Source organism: Achroia grisella, unplaced genomic scaffold, assembly GCF_030625045.1.
Source record: "Achroia grisella isolate CSIRO2021 unplaced genomic scaffold, CSIRO_AGI_Agris_v1 utg540, whole genome shotgun sequence".
Taxonomy (NCBI): domain Eukaryota; kingdom Metazoa; phylum Arthropoda; class Insecta; order Lepidoptera; family Pyralidae; genus Achroia; species Achroia grisella.
In genome coordinates this window covers 15,568-39,404 of record NW_026712925.1, presented here as the reverse complement: position 1 = coordinate 39,404, position 23,837 = coordinate 15,568, and the positions used below count along the sequence as shown (strand labels likewise).

Genomic DNA, 23,837 nt, shown 5'->3' with positions numbered 1-23,837 from the left:
TTAGTTTGCTTGAAACTATGAAACCTAAAGAAAGTATAAATTTACGCCATTTTAGTTTATTCTCTAGAAGTATCTTCAACATTTCGGAAGATATTATTATTTCGTTAAGTTTCGTTATTTGGTTATGCTTATTTTCTTATAGAAGTTATAATTATGGTCCTGGTGGTCTATAATTTTTACTTAATTCGAAACTTCATGGTATTGTAAATACACAGACCGATACTACCACTTAAATAATTTTATTGAAATCTAAATTCCTTCTTGATTGTGTCAAATAAATAATTAAAAAAGTAGATACCAGAGAGGGGTTCGTTGATCTGAGAGAGAGGGAGTATAGGCGATCCGGTGGTGAGATGCTGTACATCCATGCCGGCTGGTTGCACGTGCCAGAAATAGGTGTCCGGCGAAGGTAGGCCATGTACGTTGCATTTTATGCTCTCCTTGACGAGGCTGATGCCTGATCCTATGCATTCAGGTGGATCTGAAAATTTATTGATCGTTGATTTAATAGATGTTGTTGATATGATTGTTGATATACAACACTGAACCTGCAACTACACAAATAATTTAGTATTTTTAATAAAGTAATACTGACGCACACTATTTCTGAAGTTCTCGTATAACCAATAATTGTGCTAATGATAACCGGCATACAATAGATTAAAGGATTACTTTTTTTAACTGCATTTTTTATTTCATTGGTTAACTGGTAGACAATGCTTCTTGTTCACCTTTTGTACAATGTATTTTTTGTCAATAAAATAAAAATACGTAAATAAACAAAAGATTTATTGAAATATAATATCAACTACATAATGATAAATGAATTAAGATATTTACAGTAGACAGTGATGCTAAGTGGTTCAGCTCTCGTCTCGCCGACCGTGTTGCTGGCGCCGCAGGTGTACATCCCAGAATGTTTTCTGGACACCTCTTCTACCAGTAACTTGTGAGAATGTACATTACTGCCCCATATATAACCAGGAGTTATTTCACTATCCTGTAATTATTTATGTTAATAGTAAGTTATAAGAGTAAGAATATTTTAGACGCAACTTTGTGAATCTATTATCATTCAAATTAAAACAGATCAAAAGCATAATATATATTGAATATTTAATGTTTGTAGACAGTTGATATTAAAACATTTCTGTACTTATATTTTAAAATACTGGATCATGTAACTAGTACTAACAATTATTATTTTTAATCAGAATTCTAAGTTTTTCTCAGATCAGCGATTATACTATATCACTTCACACTTTCTTTTAGAATTTTTAAAACTGTTTCTTACTGAAATAGTGTTATTTACCTTTTGAACAGTCAATACTAGAATTTAGTTTTGCCGCTAAACTATTATTGTGTGTAGCAATAAAGAACTTCCCTTTCCCTTAGTCGTTACGTCTTCCCGTTATTATTTACAAACTCAAACATGTCTAATAAATAAGAGAATTTTAATAAATATAGCAGGTTACTTACATTATGATACCATATAAATTTATTAACAGGTGGGTTCGCTTGGACTTCACATTCTAAATTTAAAGGGTCCAATTCAGCTACATCACTTAGGTCCCCATCACCTAATTTGGCAATTTCTACTATGGGGCTATCTGAAAAAAATAAAGTTCAATTAAATATACTAAGAATTGTCGATCTAAGAGAGTATCTCAATCATTAATGCTTTTTCTTTTTGGTCCCGTTGATTTTTTTTCATATTTCTTTTTATATTTTTCTAATCGTATAATAATATTAGAGTTATCAATAATATCAGTGTAACAAAATATAGATATTATTACTTAAATAATAATTATTTTTATAATAATAATTGTTCTTCATTGGGATTATTTAAGTCCAATAGATTAATGAGTTGAGTTTAGGCCAATACCACAATTTGATACAGCACTGAGACTTTAGTCAATTTTGTTGCAGTTTGAATGTCTGTAGGGAATTAAACAGACTTAAATAATTCAACTTACAGGTAACGTTAAGTTTGATGACGTCAGCTTTGGAGCCCCGGCTGGGCGCCATGGCGGCGTTAGTGGCTACGCACGCGAGAGTCGCACCATTCTCGGCCACAGACGGTATCAGCTCCAAATAAGAAATTGATGTACGGGTCAAATTGTTCCAACTCTATTAACAAGAAATTAGTAGTGGTATTAGTAATGTTTGCAAAATTATAGAATACAAAAGAAATTAATAATAGATGGTCCTTTAAACGTGAGGTGTCCTATGAGGCTAGTAACATCATACGTGAAGTCTGTGGTGCTTGCTGTTCATGTCTATAATCATCACCTATGAATTGTATCACGAATAGAACTATAAAGTAAGTGATTAAGACTTTATTTTATTCGGTAAAACACAGTGAGTCGTCGATTTATTTGGTACTTTATAGCAAAGAATGAATTAAATTAGTATAATTTCTAAAAAAATAATTGCTTTTCTGGCGACGCGACGCACGGCTGAGATTATTATCGGTTCTCTTATCATTTTTAAAAATTAAATTTCGCCCATGTTACTCACTGATAATGTAGGTTTCTATGAATGAAAGAATTTTTAAATAGGATTTTACCTGTTTTATAAAAGTACATTTACGTTTTAATTTTCATTATAAAAAATGATATATCTTTTTCTTTATAGTCCTACTTTAAACATAATTTAACTAAACATAATGGATATGAATCATAGACTTCTAGACAAAAGATGGCTTTAGTAAGTACCTGATTACTATGTTTGGTGAGATGCTGATGGTCCAACCACCACTCCAGGACTGGCTGCGGATAGGAACCTTGGACGGTGCACTGCGCTACAGCCGGCTTGCCGGATCGGAGCGTGTGCTTTACTGCTCCATGCACCCACTGAATCGACACGTTCTGAGCTGAAACTGAATGAAACCCCTTGTGGAGTCTTAAGCGTGTTCTATTATAAGATGCATTTCAAGGCAAATGATAATCGTAGTAACAGGACCATGGAGATTAAGTGTACCTTCTTTATAATTGGAATGGCAAAACAAGATGACTGATGTGGTAACAGTCGCCTATATACAATAATAGGACATAACATTGTTACATGCCTTATGTAACACGATGTCATTCATGCCTTACTATTCGGATGGATATTTCACTGCTTTATCTCACCTTTTAATAAAACACATCACACATATAAATATTGATTTGTTCATTCATTTAGGCGAGTCTGAGGCACCCATTTAATTGATTTTTTACAAAGTCTACCTATATAAAATACATATACTTTCAACAGTAAATTTTCAATTCAAGTGCTTTATTTTTTGTTTGTATATTAAGCAAAATGTGTACCTGTATCTCTAGTATATATATATAGGGTATTGAGATAATGAGACTATCATTAATGGAAGTCGATAGTTTATAGTTTATAGATACCTACTCCAGTTAGTGTACTTAAGTACCTTTAATATGAACCTGAGAGAGAAAAAGAAATTTGTTTAATTGAAATATCGATCGATATGACAAACTGTCATGAAACTCAACATTTGTTCTAAATTCTCTAATTTGTAGTAAAAATTTAATATTTAAAAATAATAGCATTTAATTTATTCAAGCATAAACATACCAATGTCTGCCATAAACCGTTTTTTTGGGATATTAATTTTTCAATTCCTTTTTACAACATCATTTCTCCGGTGTATAATTTTAATTAGAATCCCTAAATGCAGAGGAAAGAGCTTTAATACCGAAGTTCCGTAACAACTCAACAGAACGTTCTGTTTTTATTAACTTAATAACAGCTACATACATAACCGTATATGACTGTCGTAATGTAAACGATATAAAGGAAGGTTTTGATTTTTCTTTTAGAATGTACTGTATTTTTTAGATAAATGATAGACTAAGACTAAGTCCTCATGGTAAATTTCGTTTTTCATTAAGATCCGTTCAGTATTTAAAATATTACAAAGCGACACACAGATATACTTTCAAATTAGTAATATTTCAAGAATAAATGAAAAAAAAAACTAGTATGTTACATTTATTGTAAGTAGGGTTTTATGTTCTACAAAAATGAGATCCCTATAGTAACTGTGAAATAAAGGCGACAAACTGGTGAATAGGGCGATTTACTAGTAAATAGAAATAAATAATAAAAATAATACAGTATTTAAAAATCATTATAAAAGTATTGCCGGCTTTAATTTATTAAGCTCCTATGCATGCACCCGTGAACTAACGAGATTCCTACTGAAATTCAACGATGCGGTGATACCAACGCTGCATTATGAGTGGAAATCCTTTTGACGATACACTATAAATGAATTATTTTCATTTTAAATATTTAAAGGTGCTTACATTAAATTTATTTCAATGAAGATTGATTCTATTCGATTAATTCCTACATGTTCCAGCTCGTCCGAGTAGGTAGAAATTTAAAGTATCACGGTTTTTTATATCTAATTGTACACATTCTATAACAATTACACTCAATATTCCAATATATATATTATTATAAGCTGTACAAGAGATATAAATTTAATTAATGAGATTAATTTATTGCTTGAGATAAACCAATTATACAGGCCACGAAATAACCGACTTCAATCTCATTGTGTTATTATCCTTATAACTCAAAAACTACTGGTCAGATTTTAAATAAATTAATATGGGATCACACAAAAGTTAATCAAAATTAGTTCTCGGAGAAAAAAATGTGAATACAGTCGAATTGAACACATCTTCCTTGCCGTAGTCGGTTGAAGACAAATATAACAAAAATATTACCGAATTAAATAACATTATATCCGTTAAGGCCATCGGATTACATTTTGATCGTTATTTATTTCAGCGGAGAATCAGCCAATATTTAATTTAGCACAATTATTTTGGGGGTTCGCCTGATTTCAATTCAGTACCCTTCTGTGTAAAGTAGTATGCTACAAATATAAATTCTTAGAATTATCATATTTACCATATATCTCAATGTGTACAGATGCCTCTGACGGTGGCGCCAGTTCAGTGTTAGATGCTTTGCAGAACAGATCGGCGGGTGTGTCTCTATTGAGAGGGAGGTAGAGCACGTTCTCTTTTACACTGGGTATATCGCTAGCACCGTCGGAAGCATCAACCAGGGTGTTGCCAGAGTACCAGCTGATTCGTGGTGGCGGACTGCCTGTGGACAAGATTTATTTTTAAGCAATTGGATTGACAAACAAAGGGAAGGAAGGAATTAACGGGCTACAAGATGGTAAGCTGTAACCATTGCCAATGTACATGAACAGCACTATGGACATCACATTATCAATGCATGGTTGGTATCTCGGGTGTGATATCAAAAATGCATTACCATTCCTATTCGGAGTACTGGTATCATTCCACCTTTGTAAATAAAAAAAATCTCTTAATAAGAAAAATGAACGACCTGGCAATATGTAGTTATTATCGATAGATAAGGTCTTGAGTTCGAATAATTACTATTTATAATTGACTACAATTTCGGTTTATTTACTGTCATTACAATGGAAAACATACTGCCCACTTAATGGTAAGTGGCAACTGTCGCGTATATATTTAAACAGTACTAAGGATATAATGAATTATCATGTGACGCCTGTGATACCGCTCATTGCTATATTATTCGAGGACTGGGCTATCATGTTTCCACATGCTGTCATTTCACTACCTTATGTCACCGTTCAACCCAAACAGCTTAAAAAGCAAGCAGCCTGATGGTTAAAATACTTATGGGTTAGGTACCCATCATGACGACTTTTTCCAAAGTGAACTGTGGTAAAAGATGTAAAGAATCAGCTCCAACTTCGCTCTGAGACTTGTCGAAATCGAAATAGGAAGATTGGTGAATTAAAAAAAAAATCAAAATATCTTTATTCATGTAGGTATATTATTAATTGGTATATGTGCATACAAAACCTTATCGTAAGGATAAACATGGGTTTATCCCTATGTTTATATATCATATAATATACTAAATCTAGAAATATAATAATGTATTATTTGTTTTTATGCTTAACTCTCGAGGGGTGAGTCCTATTTGCGCATTTGTCCGTTTATTTCTATATTGATTGACACATTTACTTATACTGCCGGCTATTGACACCGACGTCGACGTTCAACATAACTTACGTATCGAGTTATGATATATAATAAGCTAGCTGTGCCAGTAGCTGTGTGTCCGCGTAAAATTTACAGCCTATGTGTTAGTCTGATGCACAAGTTGTATTATTGTAAAGTTCAATGAATATCCATTCAGTAATTTTTGCGTGAAAGAGTAACAAATATCCCTCTATTCATCTATTCATCCATACTCACAAATATGCGCGTTTATAATATTAGTAACAGTATATATAATACAATTTATTATATAACTTGGTTTTTGGTTTAATATGTGGTATATAATACAAGCTAACTAACTGACTTCTTCTGCACCACACTTACTAAAATCCGTTCAGTAGTTTTTGCATGAACCATTAACAAATATCCATCCTTCTGCCTTCCATACCAACAAACATATAATAAATCGTTATTTTTCATGTAATTGGAATAACAAACATGTTGACGGCCCACCTTATGGTAACACTTATTTATAAAGCTCGTATAGTTTATATAACTCGTATATAATATGTATGATTAATATGATTATAATATTAAACAGTAGGTTTATTTTATTACTGTACGTAAATACATACATTATTTATGTATTTTATTGTAAATAATATGCACATTTATTGTTAAGCAGCAGTAATGTATTAGCGCATTTCAGAAAAGTTGCCTGGGACGTATACATATACGCACGGCACGTATAGTTTACACAGTTTTAAGTGTAGAGAAAAGTGTAGTTGTTAGTCAGTGTTTAATAACATATTTCGGTTTTTTGTATGACAACACAGCTGTGATAATTCTTATAAAAATGAAGTTATTAAGTAAATATTTTCGGTATGTCTTTATATGAAAATTATAGCGTATAGTAGAATGTGTAATAAATTTAAAAGCTACCTGTCATTGTGTAGCGTAGGCCTTAATAAAGGACAATTAAAACTTTAAATAAAGTATAGCATATTTTGTTGTTTCTTATTATACACGGTTTTTGACATTGAGTTATGTTTAATTACATGTGCCTTCCGGGGTAGCTAGTTATAGAAATGTTACCTACATAGCAACAAAAATCCTTCGCCATTAAATAGGTATGTTGGAATAACTTGCGGTGATGTTGTTTATATGGCTGGTCTATAGTACACTAGTTTTTACCTATGAATTTACCTGCTCTCATTGAGATAAAAGATCTATTTCCAAAAATAGTCTACGTTGTCTAATTAGCGATATACATATATTTATGTTAAATTTCATTAAGATTCTTTTAGTCGTGATAAGGCTTTTTTATAATAAATAAGTAATCAAACAAGCTAATGGCTCACGTGGAGGTAAGGGGTAACGGTCACCATACATGTACAGAGCTAAGAATATCACTTTATCATGTGACACTCGTAATATCCATTCATGCTTTGTAATTCCAAAAGACTAATATATCATGCCTTTTACTGTAATTTTATTTTCAATTACAGGATAAGATGCGTGTTTACACGTAGATTACCTTTTACAAGGGTTGGTTATACAATAGAATCTAAATAGTAGTATCTGGACACTACTCATTCCATTGGTACAATATGTTACAGGCTTGTCATTTCCTCAGCCTATAAAAATTTATAGTAACTGATTGTAAGCCATTTCCTCGCCCTTTGTCACACACAAGTGAACTGACTGGTCGATAAAAGCTTTTGGCGGTTTGCGACCGGGGAATGCAAGGAGAGGAATTTCTAAATGAGAAATTGAAAATAAATTAATCTTGGTAGGGACAAGTATTGTGTAATTTTACATTATTACGTGGCCTTAAGATTTTTGGGAATTAGATTTTGTTTCCCCTTGACGGAGCCGAAGTTTACAAAGTTTCTCACGACCACAGCCTACACGTGTAAGCTATTTTGGCTGTTGTAAAAATATTATTATGCCTTTTTCGTATACATTTCACTTGGTAATTTGAAGTAAATTCTTGTATTTTTTAAGCGTAAAGTTTTTAATTTTGGTCGCCATGCGACGTTTTTGTTTTATCAAAATTGTATAATTAAAATTAAACATATTTCTTAGATGTTACTTTTAAGAAAATGTGTAAATTGTAAAATGACGTTGTATAGATATATGTATGTATGATATTTTTAACTTTATATTTTTCGAATACCTCTTTTGAAGACATGTTTTTTAATACATTTCAGTACTATAGTTCGCAGCTCCATTGTAATGTGATTTCATCATTAGAAAACGAATACATAATATATTACAACATGGCAAAATAAAAATTGGATTGGATAAATTTTGAAATGTTTAGATAAATCTTATTCTGAATAAAAACATAGTATTATTTTATTCATAAATAGGTTGGTATATAAATTGCTAATACCTACAATTTTTTTATGAAAACTATCATGAGGTTTATTAGATTATCCAAAAAAAAAAAAAATTTTCTATTTTAAACTGTGCTCGTATGTCATCTTTATAATGAGTAAAGTAGATTTATCTATACGATGAATAAAGATGTCTCCATATACGAGTATATTACCCTTGTGTAGAAACAAAAGAGACATTTTTTTATATTGTCAAGACTGGAATCTTTATACATAATTTCAAGTTAAGAAATAAATACTTGTATAAAAGAAGGTAAGGAGGAGAGAGAATGTCTGTTATATACTAGGCCAGATTCTAGGCATTGTAACTCTCGGTTAATCCGATCCTGGTCGTATAGCTACTTATGAGAAAAATAATGTTTGTGCACTATTTATTTTAGCATTTGCGTAAGTTTTTTGTATAATGTTTGTAAATAAAACTGAAAATAATGATAATATATAAAAACATTTTTTTCTGTCTGTATCTAATGTTAATCGTTAGTAATTGTTATATATTCCAACTGCTGATTACATACATGAAAATAAGTAGGATATTACATTTTTTTTCGAATAAGTAAACAGAAATAACGTAATTACACTGTTTGTAGTGAAAGCAAACAAATTTGTCAAGGTTTAAGGTAAAACAATTCTACGTTAATACGTTAAAACAATTTTACGTGAATAGTGATTTGATGGTACATACTCGTAGTGGTACTGATGAATGATGAATTGTACCACTGTCAAATCATAAATGAGTGATAAACACGCACTTGTTCGATTTTAGTATACACATAGCCGACAACAGTAGTTCTATAGGGACAATAATGGTTATGTTTAATAATGAATTATATTCTATACTTGTTGGATGTTGTTTTTTTATGAAATTGGAATGGCAAACAAATTGAGTCCATTGACGGAATGCGGTAACTATCGCCAACATGCTCGTGTCACAGTAGTTTCTGATGAATAATTTATTTTATCTTTGTACATTGTAATGTCTATCCATATTTTCTAATCCATATTTTACAAATCATACTGGAATACCACAGTAGATTTTGTTTGAGACTACACAATCTATCTCAGGTAAAATCCCATCATGTGGCTGCTGATATTTACTTCCTTCTTGCCTCGGCTAAAAAATTTACTCATACAATAATGTAGGGCTGATTAAGTAAAGTTAACAAATTTTACATATTTGTAATTTAAATTCTTTTTCAGAACAAACAAGAATATGCAGCTAGTTTAAAATTTAACAGATAATAACGTAGGTATCGTAAAAGCAATTTATTTTTAATAATATGCTTTAATTTATGATGCTCGCAGGGCTCTCGCAGGATGGCCTGCACTGCACTCGAAAGTACAAAGATGACTTCAGCCAAATCATTAGATCATCAATCAGTTAGCTCATCTTGGGCACTCGTTTAATGAGGAAAATACGCTGATCGACCGGATAAAACAGTGGTAATAATAAGAAGCGAGGACTTAGAAAAGAAAAGCAAGCAGCGCCATCTGGTTCCAAGCTAAATAGAGCTTCTTTTATAGGTGTGGTTGTTTGATGTGTTGATAACAGAAGGAGTGTGAAAAATTGTGTGTGTGAAAAATTGTGTGTGTGAAAAATTACATAAAGAGTCTTTTCAGATCAATAATAAGTAGGCGAATAATTGACGCTTTATAATCTATATACTTTTCAGTAAATGTATCGTGTCAAATGACTATCGTGAATATTAGAAGGTTGGTAGCCTACATTGGTATTAAAAAACTGATAAAATATTTAAATACATTTTTATATATATAGATGTGTGTTTGAGCCAGGGCTACTACTACCTAGCCTTGGCTCCAATCCCTCCCCCCGCTGTATTTAAAAAGCTACAACTTAACTTCTTGAAGAATAAACACATGAACATCGCTAAATTATATTGTTTACTAACAAAAGACTGCTCATTAAATTGCAAATAAGGCAACAACTGGGTTATATCAAAACAAAGAGATCTAACAAATTTATATGGTTGTGATGTTAAAATAAAGTTAACAAATTTGACTTATTTATTTTTTCAGAATGAACTTTGCAAATTGTATGAGAACGAATATGCTTGAATATTTTTTGGTTATTTTTTTCAATTCAAATTTGCTCAGTGAAGAAATATAAAGGGAACTTAATAGGTAATTGAGTTATACTTATAAGATTTTTTTTAAATTGCTTTTATTAAAAGGGATCAAAAAATATTTGAAAGGAATGAAATTACACGTATAAATACGTAGTTACATTATCAGCGAGTAACTAATAATAGGTTGTATTAGTTAGGGGTAGTTAGTTTAGTTAGTTAGTAGGCTAGTTTCTGATAAGTTAACGGTTTGATTTAAATAAACAACACCATATTAGGAGTATATTATTAGTAAATATATACAAGTATAAGTAAATTACTAGTTATTTTAATTTGGGATAATTAGTTTGCAAATTCGATATCATAAAGAAGTCTTAAAAGTGATAAATCTTAATAGTCCAAAAGCAATGCAAAATTCTTAAAAATAGTATGGTGTATACACAAGAAATATAGCCGAATGGATATTCTTCTTCTTGCAGGTTATTAACATAGATTGAATAACACTAGATTATTAGTACACTTAAATTATTTGAATAGAGACTTAGTAGACAAGTTGAAAATAAAAAGATTACAGATACTGTTTAGTCTAAACATAATAAATCTGCTTTAATTCATCTAGGTAATATTCTGCTTGTGATAGTGTAATATACTATTAACTAATGTTACATAAAAATCTGCTATGTTCATTTTATTTAGAAAGTACAATGTGTTATTTAAAGTCTTCTATATTTCTTCCTTCATGTGACAGGCACAAAATTCTAATATTTTTGTCCGTTGAAGCATCAAGTTACGTGATGGATACAACGTGAGGCAGTGTTTTATTGTTTTATAGAATTGGGGAGTGTGGATTATTTATACTTTGCGTATATCTTTTGGATGACATTTCGTGAGAGTAAATGTTGGTCATGTCGATTTGATTCACTACAATATTGAGAAACAATTTTAGTTTAGAAATTTCACAATAACATTTCTAGATTATACAAAGATTTTAAACTTAAGCTTATCCTATTATGAATTGTTAAAGTGACTATTCTAGAATTTCCGATCTGCTGTCGTATTGAGAAGTTTGCTATAGGATTTCCACTTTAATTAAAGTTGAAAAGTAAGTTTTAATTTGTTAGAATTGTATAGATATAGAGCCCGAAAATTATATAATGCTATGCCGCTATAGATTATCTTTGCACTTTGCAAAGATTGATAGATAATTCTATAAACATTTCGTTCACCTTTTGTACCATACTTTATTAGTCAATAAAACCAGAAAAAATAAATAAGACATGCCAAAGACATCTTTCGATTTTAACGTTAGCAACAAACAACATAATAGAATTGTAAAATTAAACGAACTTACCTTAAGTGAAGTTCTATGGAAATTATACGAGATGCTTAGTCCGAGACACTCCATATATAATCACTTGTAGTTTCGACAATCTTCGCATTGTGTCTTCGTGTTATTTAGAGAAACAACAATGTTTCAAATTAAAGAAAATAACCAATCGCAGGGGCTGTCAACTTCCCAAATGTCATTCTTTTTAGAGCAACCTGTGAATTCTAATTGCATATAGGTACCTACAACTTCCAACTGAAGAAGGGCAGAACAATCAAATAATTGTTCAGGGAGGGTGGGCGCTTAGTGTCTCGGACTAAGCATCTCGTATAATTTCCATAGAACTTCACTTAAGGTAAGTTCGTTTAATTTTACAATTATACGAGATGCTTAGTCCGAGACACTCCATATATAATCACATGTAGATATTTAGAGGTTGTAGTTGTAGTACACCTATGCGTTATAATATTATGATAATAAACAACTCAAGGCTCATTATATAGCCATAATTTTATTTATTAGAAAAATTCGAAAATATATATATATTTTTTTTTTAAAGAGTCAACGTAATGAGTACCTAATCAATCTCAACCATAAAAAACTCAAAGTTTATTATACGAACATAACTTATGTACTATAGAAATCAATAAACAATAAACAATTTCTATCGATTATTCTCTCAAAACAGGCGACATAAAGTGCATCCACCTAATCAGACTCCAGGTTACATAAAGCCTTATCAAAAATACAGTCGCTGTAATCTTGCAACAGTCTGTTATAATAATTTGCAAAAAACCTTCGACCCTGAAGACTAGACTATTAGATTCACCTGCATTATTAAAAATAGTAACGTGAGTTATTATCTAAGTGTAAAGGAACTACAGACATGACATGTGGAATGAAGGGTAGATTTCCACACCACTAGCTGACATTCCTTGTGTCATTCATCTACTAAATGTATCATTGCTAATATAGTAACGATGCTTTTCATAACAATCAAAAATTTTATTATCAATACTTAAATTCCTCAAATTTTAAGTAACTATAATTTATAACATCTTAAGGTTAAATTTTCGTTTTAGTGTGAAAAAATTGAGTAACAACTAGCTAGACCTTTTCTTTGTTTGCAATAAATTTGTTATAAAAAAGTTAACCCCTTATCATGAAACTTTATGCCACTTATCCTAATTAATAATAAAATCTGAATATATTGTGCAAAAGCACATTCATTCATTTTGTTAGCACTGGCACTTGTTAATTTCTTTATTAGTTTTCCTAAATCTAATTCCTTGTTGAAAAAACTAGTCGTAAATATACTTCAAATTAACTGAAGGATTAAAATCACTATTTTAATATTCATATATTAGTATATCTTTATGTAGGACACAAACAAAAGATTCTTAACTACATAACAATCTATAAGGCTTGATACTGAAAATACATTGCAATAATGTAAAATGTATGTCAACTGTTTATTACTTAATAGTGTTATCTGATAAAGACTATATCAGAAACTTAATAAACTGCATCTGGTATCAACCTCTTTCTAAAAACCTTCTCTGACAAGATGCAAGCTCCATGTGAAAATCTGGTGTGTTAGGGATGTGAGTCCTTGAAAGGTAATATTTATGTAGTTTGATTATTATGATTTGTGATATTCCCAACTCAGTCAATGAGTTGAAAGGTGCATATATATATTAAATTGTGTTAATAGTTTTCAAAATCAAAGAAAAGGGTGAAAATGCATAAAACAATGCATAATCTAACCAGTTAATCGTAAATTCATTAATATTTATTGCACATGGACCTTCTGTGCCGGTAAGTATAATCAGAACATGTTGTGCTGTCTCTAATTTGAAAAAATTAATAAATGGTCTTCCTAATAAATCAACAATTTGTTGAAAAAACCTTATCACATAACTCGCATTTAGAATCTATGCTCTGAATTCTCGATTCCTAATTTGTTTCTACATTGTCCTTCACCTGGATATATGAAGCAAATAACCAAATACATACTTTTCACAATACTGCAAAATTTGTCTAAGAAATGTTATGATCAAGAATTTGTATTCCTCCATCTTATTGATATAAGATATTGCTATTTGAATTATTGATATGCAGTGATCTAATATGAATTTCAATCTTATAGGGAATATAAAACCATAAGAGTGGCTAAAAACTTCAAATAGTTAATATGGTTTTTCTTCTCATCAAACCTCTAGCGGTCTGACCATTGCAACTGGCTCCCCTACCAGAACTAGAATAATCAGAGTATATAGATACTATGAACTTAACTGACCCATAAGACTCTCAGAATGTTCATATTAAAAATACCACCATAATAAATAATACTTACACTCACTACTAATGATAATCATATTATTAAAATGATTATTATTATTATTTTTTATACAAAACTGAATACTTGTGCTGTCCCAACACCTTCATGTAAACATAATCATAGAGTATTCATGGGTAGCTTACTATAAACATGCCAATGACCTGAGCAGAATCTTCAATTAAAGTTTTACTCAATTTTAAAAAACTTTCTAACAAATGCTATGTTTGATTTCCTTTTATTATTTGATAATGATACACAATTGGTGTATTAACAACATAAATATTAGACAATTTGGTATGGCACAAGCCAACTTCTTTCTTTCTTTATTAATTCCAAACCTAAAACATTCCAGTAATAATAACCTTGTTGCTTTACAATTTTGTAAGTAGCCATCATAAGCATTACCAATACTAATGGTGTCTAATAAATGTCAAATTTATATCTCTTACTACAGATAAGAGCAATAATTGTTGTTAATATCTTATTAAAAATAAAGGGAATAGCAAACAGACTGAAAAGGCATACAATTATACTCATATAATTTACCTGCCAAAGGGGATTAAAAATAGGCATTCTTTAAACCAAAAGTACTCACATTATTTTTAGTTATTGATACTATATAATGTCCCCAGAAAATCTATTTTAAAATGTTCTGAAAAAATGAATTTATTCAGCATTGTAAGGTAACAATGGAAGGTCAATCTATAATATTCCCATTTGGTCTCAGTATTGAAAATATTTTTCATATGTACTGTACTTATTCAGGTTAATATTCTGAGACAACTTTCAATTTTAAAAATCCTTTATTATGGATTATATAATATATATTATGTGACATGACCTTTTTTTTTTTTTTTTTTAACGTGTGGAAAAATCTTCAAAAGACCGTCACCCCGCCGGAGGGATGGCGAGGTGGTGTGTGGGACTCGTACCCACTAAAAAACCACACGGTATACCTCGAGGTGCCGTGGGCCGAAGTCCGGGGATCGCACTTGGCACTCAACCCAGACTTCGGCGGCTTGGCCTGTCCTATAGATGTTGTAGGACAGGCAGGGGGCCTGTCTGGTTAGGGTGCTATGACTTGCACCCTACCTTCTCGTGGAGGCGCGTGGGTACACGCGCGCGCCTCCAGGGGCCTGGTTGTGGGGTGATGCCTCCCTCAAGGCATGCACCCCGGCCCCCGTGGGGGGTAGACTCGGGACGGAGTTGGGCTCGTCCCGACGTCTACGCCTGGTCCTCCGGCGGCGGATCATTGGGGCGGAAGGATCATACTCCCGGTCCCTCTCCGCCGCCTCCTTCTGCGAAATAACTTCTTCGCAGAAGGTGAGTACTGCCAGCCACGACCCCTCGCTCCTAACCATTGCCCGAACTAAATTCGGCAGCGAGAGGTCGGCCCCCACTTCCGCGACCAAGACGCGGCGCTCCTCTGCGAATGCAGGGCACTCCTCCAGAACGTGCTGCGCCGTGTCTTGGTCGCATCCGCACTGATGGCACATTGTCGTCGGCTCCCTCCGTGCGACGTTACACAGGTACCGTCCAAAGCACCCATGTCCGGACAGCACCTGCGTAAGCCGATATGTCAGCGGCCATCGCCGCCTGCCCATCCATTCTTTAAGAACTGGACGGACAGCCTCGACGGTCCTCAGGCCGGCCGTAGGGTTGGCCAGCCTTTCTTCCCACTTTTCCCTGAGGACACGTCGAAGGTGGGATCTCCGTTCCCCTAGTTCCACTCCGGAGGGCTCCCTTCCTTGGGCCCTCTCGTCCGCACGCCATTGGTACAATGACGCGCGGGATTCCGCTACGAGGTCCCAAGGTGGGGAGCCCGCTAGCAGACACGCCGCCTCTCTCGAGACGGTGCGGTACCCTCTGATGACCCTTATGGCCATTGCTCGCTGCGGACGCAGGAGCAAGGCCATATTCTCCCTGGACAGGGCCCCATGCCATATAGGGGCCCCGTATAGGGCCATCGATTGTACCACACCCATGTAGAGGCGGCGACAATTGTCCCCCGGCCCCCCGATGTTAGGCAGCAGCCAGCTTAAAGCGCCAGCCGCCGCCATAAGACGGGGAGCCAGGTTCTTGAAGTGGAACCGGAAACCCCAGCGACTATCGAGGTCAAGCCCTAAGTACCTAATATGTGGCTTGACCTCGAGCCTATGACCGCTGACCACGATATGGGCTCCTGGTGGCGGCGCTCGTCGGGGCCCATGGAAACAAAGGACCTCCGACTTCTCGAGCGCCACCTGGAGCCCTAACCTCCTGATTCTGCCGACGACAAGTGCCACACTGGCGGTAGCAAGACGGGCAGCCTCCCTGTAGTCCCGCCCGCGGGACGTTACCAGCGTGTCGTCCGCATAGCAGACTACGCTGGTCCCGTCGAGCAAGGCGCCCCGCAGATTCCAGTCATACCCGATGTTCCACAGGACCGGACCCAGAACCGATCCCTGTGGAACACCGCGCTGCATCTCCCTCTCAATCACGGTGCCGTTCCGCCCGATACACACTATTTTCCTGTCCTGGAAGTAGGCCCCGATCACCTCCCGAAGGTAGGGAGGCACTTGATGATATTTGAGTGCCTCCCTAACACAGTCGAAGGGGAGGGTGTTGAAGGCGTTTTTGATGTCGAGAGACACCGCCAACAACACCCCCCTCTGGGAGACCACCTCATCCGAGAGGGCACGAACCTGTGAGATCGCATCGATCGTGGATCGGCCCCCTCGGAACCCGAATTGGTTCGGGGATAGATCAGGGCCTACCTGAACCAAGTGCTTGACGAGGCGGCGTACTATTATCCTCTCGAATAGTTTGCCGACCTCGTCAAGAAGGACAATCGGGCGGAACGCCGAGGGAGATACGGAATCCGCAGGGCGCCCCTCCTTGCGGAGCAGGACTACTCTGCCCGTCTTCCACTTCTTGGGAAATCGCCCCGACTCCATGCACTCATTGAAGAGGCTAAGGAGCCGGTCCCCAAGGGCACCTAGGGCCAGATACAGAGCCCGGCCGGGAACACCATCAGGCCCCGGGGCAGTTTTCTTGCCCCGGAGCTTGTCCACGGCCGCGGAGAACTCTTCCGTCGTTATCGACGGAACCCCAACTTCCCCTTGGGTGCCGGCGCCGTCTTCTTCAATTTGACGGCTGCGCGGCACCATAGGAGGGGGTGTGAACTCTGACTGCTCTGGGAACAGAGCTGTCAACACCCCCTCCAATTGTTGGGGCTGGAGACTCTCTGCCACGGGAGGCGCCCAAGGGCGAAGTTTGCCCCTTGCACTCCTATATGGGCGCCCCCATGGATCTCTTTTAAGAGTCTCCAGGAGTTCCTCCCTGGCTCTTTCTTTGGCCCTGCTGATGGCGAGCTGCAGCGCTTTCTTCTTCTCACTGTAATGCGCCCGCAGCTCTGCTTCCATAGCGGCGTCACGGCCCCGCCTGAGTCGGCGGTGCCTGGTATACTGGCGTCTAGCGGCCATGCTCTCCACTCGCAAGGCCGCTATCTCTTCAGACCACCAGTACACCTGACGCCTAGGAGGGGGGGGGCGGGCCCGGGGCATGGCCGCATCACAGATGCGGGTCATGGCACCCCCGAGCCAATTGGCCTCCTCCTCAACCTCCACAGGCCTGGATGGTATTTGAAACCAGGCCTGGACTATGGAAGCTTCCACCAGCACGTCTTTTTTAAGACGTCTCGATGCCCATTTGGGGAACGCCGAAGTGTCACTCTCTGAGCGGTCCGGGTGCGGAGCTCCGGACGAGGGGAGAATGTCGAACCTTATGTAGCGATGGTCCGACAGGCTCTCCACCTCGTCCATCACCTGCCAGCCCCGCACCCTGTGCGCGATGGCTGGACTGGCAAGGGAGATGTCCACTATAGACTCCCCCTGCCATCGCACACAAGTGGCGACCGACCCCACGTTTAGGATTGAAAGGCCGGACGCCACCGCCCAGTCCTCTAGGACCTCGCCTCGTATCGTCGTGATGGGGGATCCCCAAGCCGTAGACTTGGCATTGAGGTCCCCCATGACGAGCACGGAACGGGCTGGGTGCACACTGATTGCAATTCCCAGCCCGTCCAAGTATTCCTCGAACTCGGCGAGAGTCCTATTGGGAGAGAAGTACACTCCGACGACGGCGATTTCCCCCCAACTCACACCTACGTACCCTGGGCCCCTGAAGAGGGGCGAACAGGGTGGGGAGACAGAACTCCCCCCTGTACGGTGGACGGCCACGAGGCCGTCGTAGTCGCCGAACCAATTGTCAGAGGTCGGAACTCTGTAAGGTTCGGCGACTACCACCACATCTGCCTGCCACTCCGCCGCGGTTTGCAGTAGGAGGTCCTGCGCCGCGGCGGTGTGGTTGATATTTGCCTGGAGGAGGTGAATGGCCATAATTATATGTCCATTTCCTCCTCCAGCTCAGCCCAACTATTATTAGTCGGGACGGCGGCGGTCGCAGGTGGTGCGGGTGCCGGCCCCCTCTTGGCTTTACTTTGCCTGTTTGGGGAGCAGTTTTTACTCCCCATCCAATGATCCGCCGGCTTGCCTGCCTCCCGGCAGATGACGCAACTCGGGGCTGCTGTGCAGCCGGCGGCTTTGTGGCCCGGTTTGCTGCATCTGAAGCAGAGGCCACTGCGGTCCCCCTCGTGCGGGCACCGCATCCTTACGTGGCCCGTCTGAAGGCACTTAAAGCACCTCAGCGGCCTCTGCCTCAGGAGCTCGACCGGGGCCGACACCCAACCCAACTTGATGCGGGCTGCCGTAGTGATCTTCTTGACCACTAAGATCGGCGCCCGCACCCAACAAGTGCCCAGTCCCGAGGGGTTTAGGCGGATTTCCCCAGCCTTAACCTCCTCGGGCGCACACTCGCCGTCCCTGGCGACTGCGTGCGTGATGTCCTCGGGGGTGACCGAGTCATCCAGGCCCATTATCCGCATCTCTGCGGTTTTGGTGGGCCTGGAGACCTGTACGGGGTTTTCCCCGAGGGCCTCCCTCAGCTTTTGGGCCAACGCGTCGGCCTTTCCCCCGCTCTGGGAGCCCGGGATCTCAAGGATCCTCGCCCCCGTTGCCGCCGACTTGAAGCGGAGCTCCTCTATACCTAGAGAAGCCAGGTCTATTTTCGCCTTGGCCTCTCTAAGTATGCCAGCATAAGTGGCTCCAGCTTTTTCCGCTTTTTGCGGGAGGGCGAGGATAACCGCTGCAGAGCGGGGCGCCTTCAGCTTAGAGGGGGACGGAGCCCCTTTCCCCTTCTTTTGGGAGGACTGGGTCTGACTTTGTGACCCTGTCTTCCCTTTACCCTGGGTCCCGGAGGGGCCAGCCTTCGGCTCCGGGACGCTGGTGGTGCGTCCGTTCTTCCTAACGACGGTGGCCCATGATTCCACCGCCGCCGTGGACTGCTGAGAAGCAGTCGTAGCCTCCGTCTTTTTGGAGGAGGTAGGCTGTGACTGGCCTGCTTTCCCCGCCTTCTTGCGTGACGCCGATTGCGGCGCCTTACTCCCACTGGGTTGGGGGCCTACCCCTGGCCTGATATTGCCCTGCTGGCGGTAGGCCTCTATCTTGTCCCCATTTTGTAGTGGGGGCCATACACATAGTACACATAGTCGGGGACTTGGTCATCCATGTCCACCGACACCGGTTGCGGGGCAACCATGCTCCTCACCTGCCGCATGAGTCATGACCTAGCTAAGTCTTCTTTATGTGAGAACTCAGAATTTCTTGATATTAGTGTTCAATATAAGTCTTGATAAAAAGAATTTAGAACCTACTAATCATGACAACACCACTCTATTTTGAGTTATTTTCTCCCAACAAGGAAGAAAAAACCCTAAGTCGATCAGCAAAAACATTTACATTTATGGTTGACTTCTATGTTGAGCAATAGGGTTTGTCTGTAACGATGCAGCTGAGGTCTCACCGAGGTCCTCTACTGATATCAGCCTCCCCTCCTTTTTGTCTGTCTATGTAGACCTTGATGAGGAGGGCCTTGGTAGTTTCTAGATACCTGTCTATGAGCACTTTGCTACATATTATTCATCTAAATATGTATGATGATGGGTGTATTTCAAGATTAAAGTAGCAGATTTCTTAATGTCATACATTGACTTTATATTCTCAGTAAAGCTTTTGCAGAGCAAGAAACTATCCTGAACTCTCAAGAGACTTATTACATTTTTTACTCATAACTCAATTTGTTGTAATGGGTGATTGTGTATTCTCAATGTAAATCACTTAATAGTCTTATTACATCACTAAGCAGGGTGATATTGTTTATTTTATGCAGCTAGTTAGGAGACTTTATATTTCTACTTTCATAAATTCAGAGCAGTTAAATGCTCTATTAATGCAATGCTTACCATTTGTAGGTATTAAATATCTTCTAATAATCTCTTCTTATATGTCTTTCTTTGAATCACAATATAAAATATTATATAATAATTGTATGATTTTTCATATTCTCACTGTATAAACTGTTTCCAAGGCTGAAAGTATACTTTCATGCAATTGTAGTATATTATTTACTTCTACAAATGAATTGATTCGTCAACTAGGAACATGATATTTATGTAATACTACCAGTATTATATATTTAGATCACAAAAAATAAGACCACCGGTCAAATTTTGTGTAAATATAAGACAAAAGAGAACTTCTCCTTGTATATGTAGGTGTCAGTCATCCGGGGTGCGTTGATACCTGTACCACAGGTCACAAGGGAAACATATAGCATCATTTGTAGATGAAAAACAATTGAAAATATTCCTTAGCTAGGAATATTATAATATTTATGTAATACTACCGCATCACATAATGAGGCCACAAAAATACAACCACCGGTCATATTTTGTTTAAACATTAGTCAAAAAAGAACTTCTCTTTGTATATGTAGGTATATGGCACTCGACTAGAGTGCATTGTAACCTGTACCACAGGTTACAAGTAAAATATATATCGCCGATGTTTGCTGAAAATAATAAGTATGATACATCATACCTTTAGTTTGTTACCTCTATCTAATTAGTCCACTATATTGATATCACAATCGTTATTCTCAATATCCACCGGCGGATCCAGTGACGTCGTAGGCGCAGTACTTGCTCTCTGACGTCTCCTTCTGCACGGGTTTCGTTCGAATTTTCGTATTTTTCGATATATTCTATCGTTCTCATTATTACCTTTACGTCTATTTGACATTTTAATGATTTAAAGTAACAAAAAACTTTAAAATTATAATTATTTTTACGCGATGGAACACTTGACACAGCGTGAAAAAAGCGAATGACATTTGGGAAGTTGACAGCTCCTGCGATTGGTTATTTTTTTTAAATGGAAACCATGTTGTTTCTCTAAATAACACGAAGACACAATGCGAAGATTGTCGAAACTACATGTGATTATATATGGAGTGTCTCGGACTAAGCATCTCGTATAATTAGATAAATAAAAAAAACAAAAGCAATACGACTAAGTATAATTATGTATGTATATGTACTTTGATTTAATTCAATAATGTCAATTCAAAGTTTTGTCGTTTGCGAAGTTTACGAATTCCGAATTACGAAATGCGAGGCTCGAGAATATATCATTATAGAATTATTCGAGAATTTGTGTTAAGTTGTTCCCAATCGCGCACTTGATTAACTTAACTTTCTAGGAATCACGTGGTATAAATACTAGAGGTTAATTTATGTAATTACGTACAAATCATATGATAATCTATCAAAATGCGGTCTTTTACACATAACTATTGAAGGAATAATCCAGAGCCGCCGAAGACCAGGCAGGTATCGCACGTCATGGCTAAGGCAGTGGTTTAGGATTAGCGCCAGATCCTTGTTCAGAACAGCGGTGGATAAAATTAAGATCGATAGGGTGATCGCCAACCTCCGCTAGGAGACGGCACATAAAGAAGAAGAAGAATCTATTAAAGAAAAAGTTTATACGGTGACATGATTTTGCGTAGTTTAATTAAATTGAGTAGCAGAATTGAAGTAACAAGATGCCTGAGGCATTGAGTATATTTTGTATGTGCGCCATTCATTAAGTTCCATACATTAGTATTTTTGCTCCATAGCAAAAGGAAGGTAATTATCTATATGGATTTTACTCGTAGTAGAGTTATGTAACTGTTTTCATCCCGATGTCTGTCGCGAATGCATTCATGTGTTGTAGTCTGAAGGATAATAGTGCATTTCTTGTATATAAATATTAATTAATTCGTATAGGACACTTTCGCTTAGGCTTTACAAGTGAGTTTTTATGAACTCCAAACGAAAAAAGAGGGTTTTTACTCATTTTCGAGTTCATGAAGACATTTCACTTTTTATAGAAAGGGTTTTCATTTATATGTAATTATAAAATCTATTGTACCATCATATTATTGTATAAAAGATAGCAATCAAATTGTTGTAATGGCTGTCTTATATTTTCATATGTACATAAAAATAATCCTTAAGAGTATTTTTAGCTCTCTATATTCATCTAGACTGATGTTTTGTACTTTTCATATAAGATTTTAATCCTAAGTTTTAATGTATAATGCATAATTGACTTTTTGATTTAAATTTCAATTCAGAGTGTAAATATAGGCATAGTGATAAGTTCAGGTGGTTATTGTGGTCGTCATTTAACTGAAATAGACATTATACAGAGACGTCTGCGTAGGATTTACTTGTCTATGTCTACCGATAAGTGGTTTGCTTTGTAAACAGTATTTCGATTTGAAGCATTGGATATGGCAGCGAAATTACAGGATTCGGATGCATGAAACCTTATACCTCAAAAACAGCAATACATGAGACGTATTATGAACATACACAGCAATGTGACATCAAAGATTTAAACACCGGTTGCTTCTTTCTATTAGTTGGGTCGTTGCCTCGTTTGACATTGTAGTTAGGTAAATAAAAAATATTCCGCTAATTAAATTGTAGTTAAATAAATACCTCCTATGACGAGACAGCTGAGTACTAAAGTGTCTCCTTCGTGGTAAGGACCAATTCTGTCCTCCACTTTATTGCCCACTTCGTCCAAGAAAAACGGCTTACTGGGGAGCACTGAAACATAAAGAAAAACATTTTTATTAAGGTTTGTTCTAGTTTTACTGCATACACTATCTGTAATTGTATTTTTCGCGTATCTATTATGCTCAAGTTTTAGTTTGTATAAAATTTTGTTTCTTAAAACTATGAATAAAAGGAACAGTAGTTCTTGGGAATAATAGACTTGATAAATAGCAAAAGTTGCTTATTTACTATTTATCAAAGTTAATTTGAGTTTTAAATTTGATAATATTATATATTCTAGATTCGAAGTCATCTAGTCTAATATATAGAAATAATAATCACGGCATAAATTGAGAACGACTTAACCGATTGCGGGTACCTTTTTTTGATTTCTACTACTTTGTAAGGTTCATTAAATAAATGAGTACATTTGGAGAATATTGTTTTCCTTTCACAACTCGCTAAGACAATACTAAGTGTATCGCGACATATAGTGGCTTATAAAAATGTGTTATAGATAATTTATACGAATGAGCACAAGGTTACCAGATACACCTTAAATCGATGAGCATTGGAGTGTACGCACAATTAATGTTCTGTGGTACGCTGGCGGATACTTCGCTACTTGATGGCGTCCGCCCGAAATATGAAAAATACAC

The 23,837-nt window shown here is 37.2% G+C and overlaps 1 pseudogene; it reads right to left on the bottom strand.

Moving 5' to 3' along the window:
* LOC131847742 (hemicentin-1-like) overlaps window positions 1-23,837 on the bottom strand; it is a 38,541-nt pseudogene that overhangs the window by 3,023 nt on the left and 11,681 nt on the right.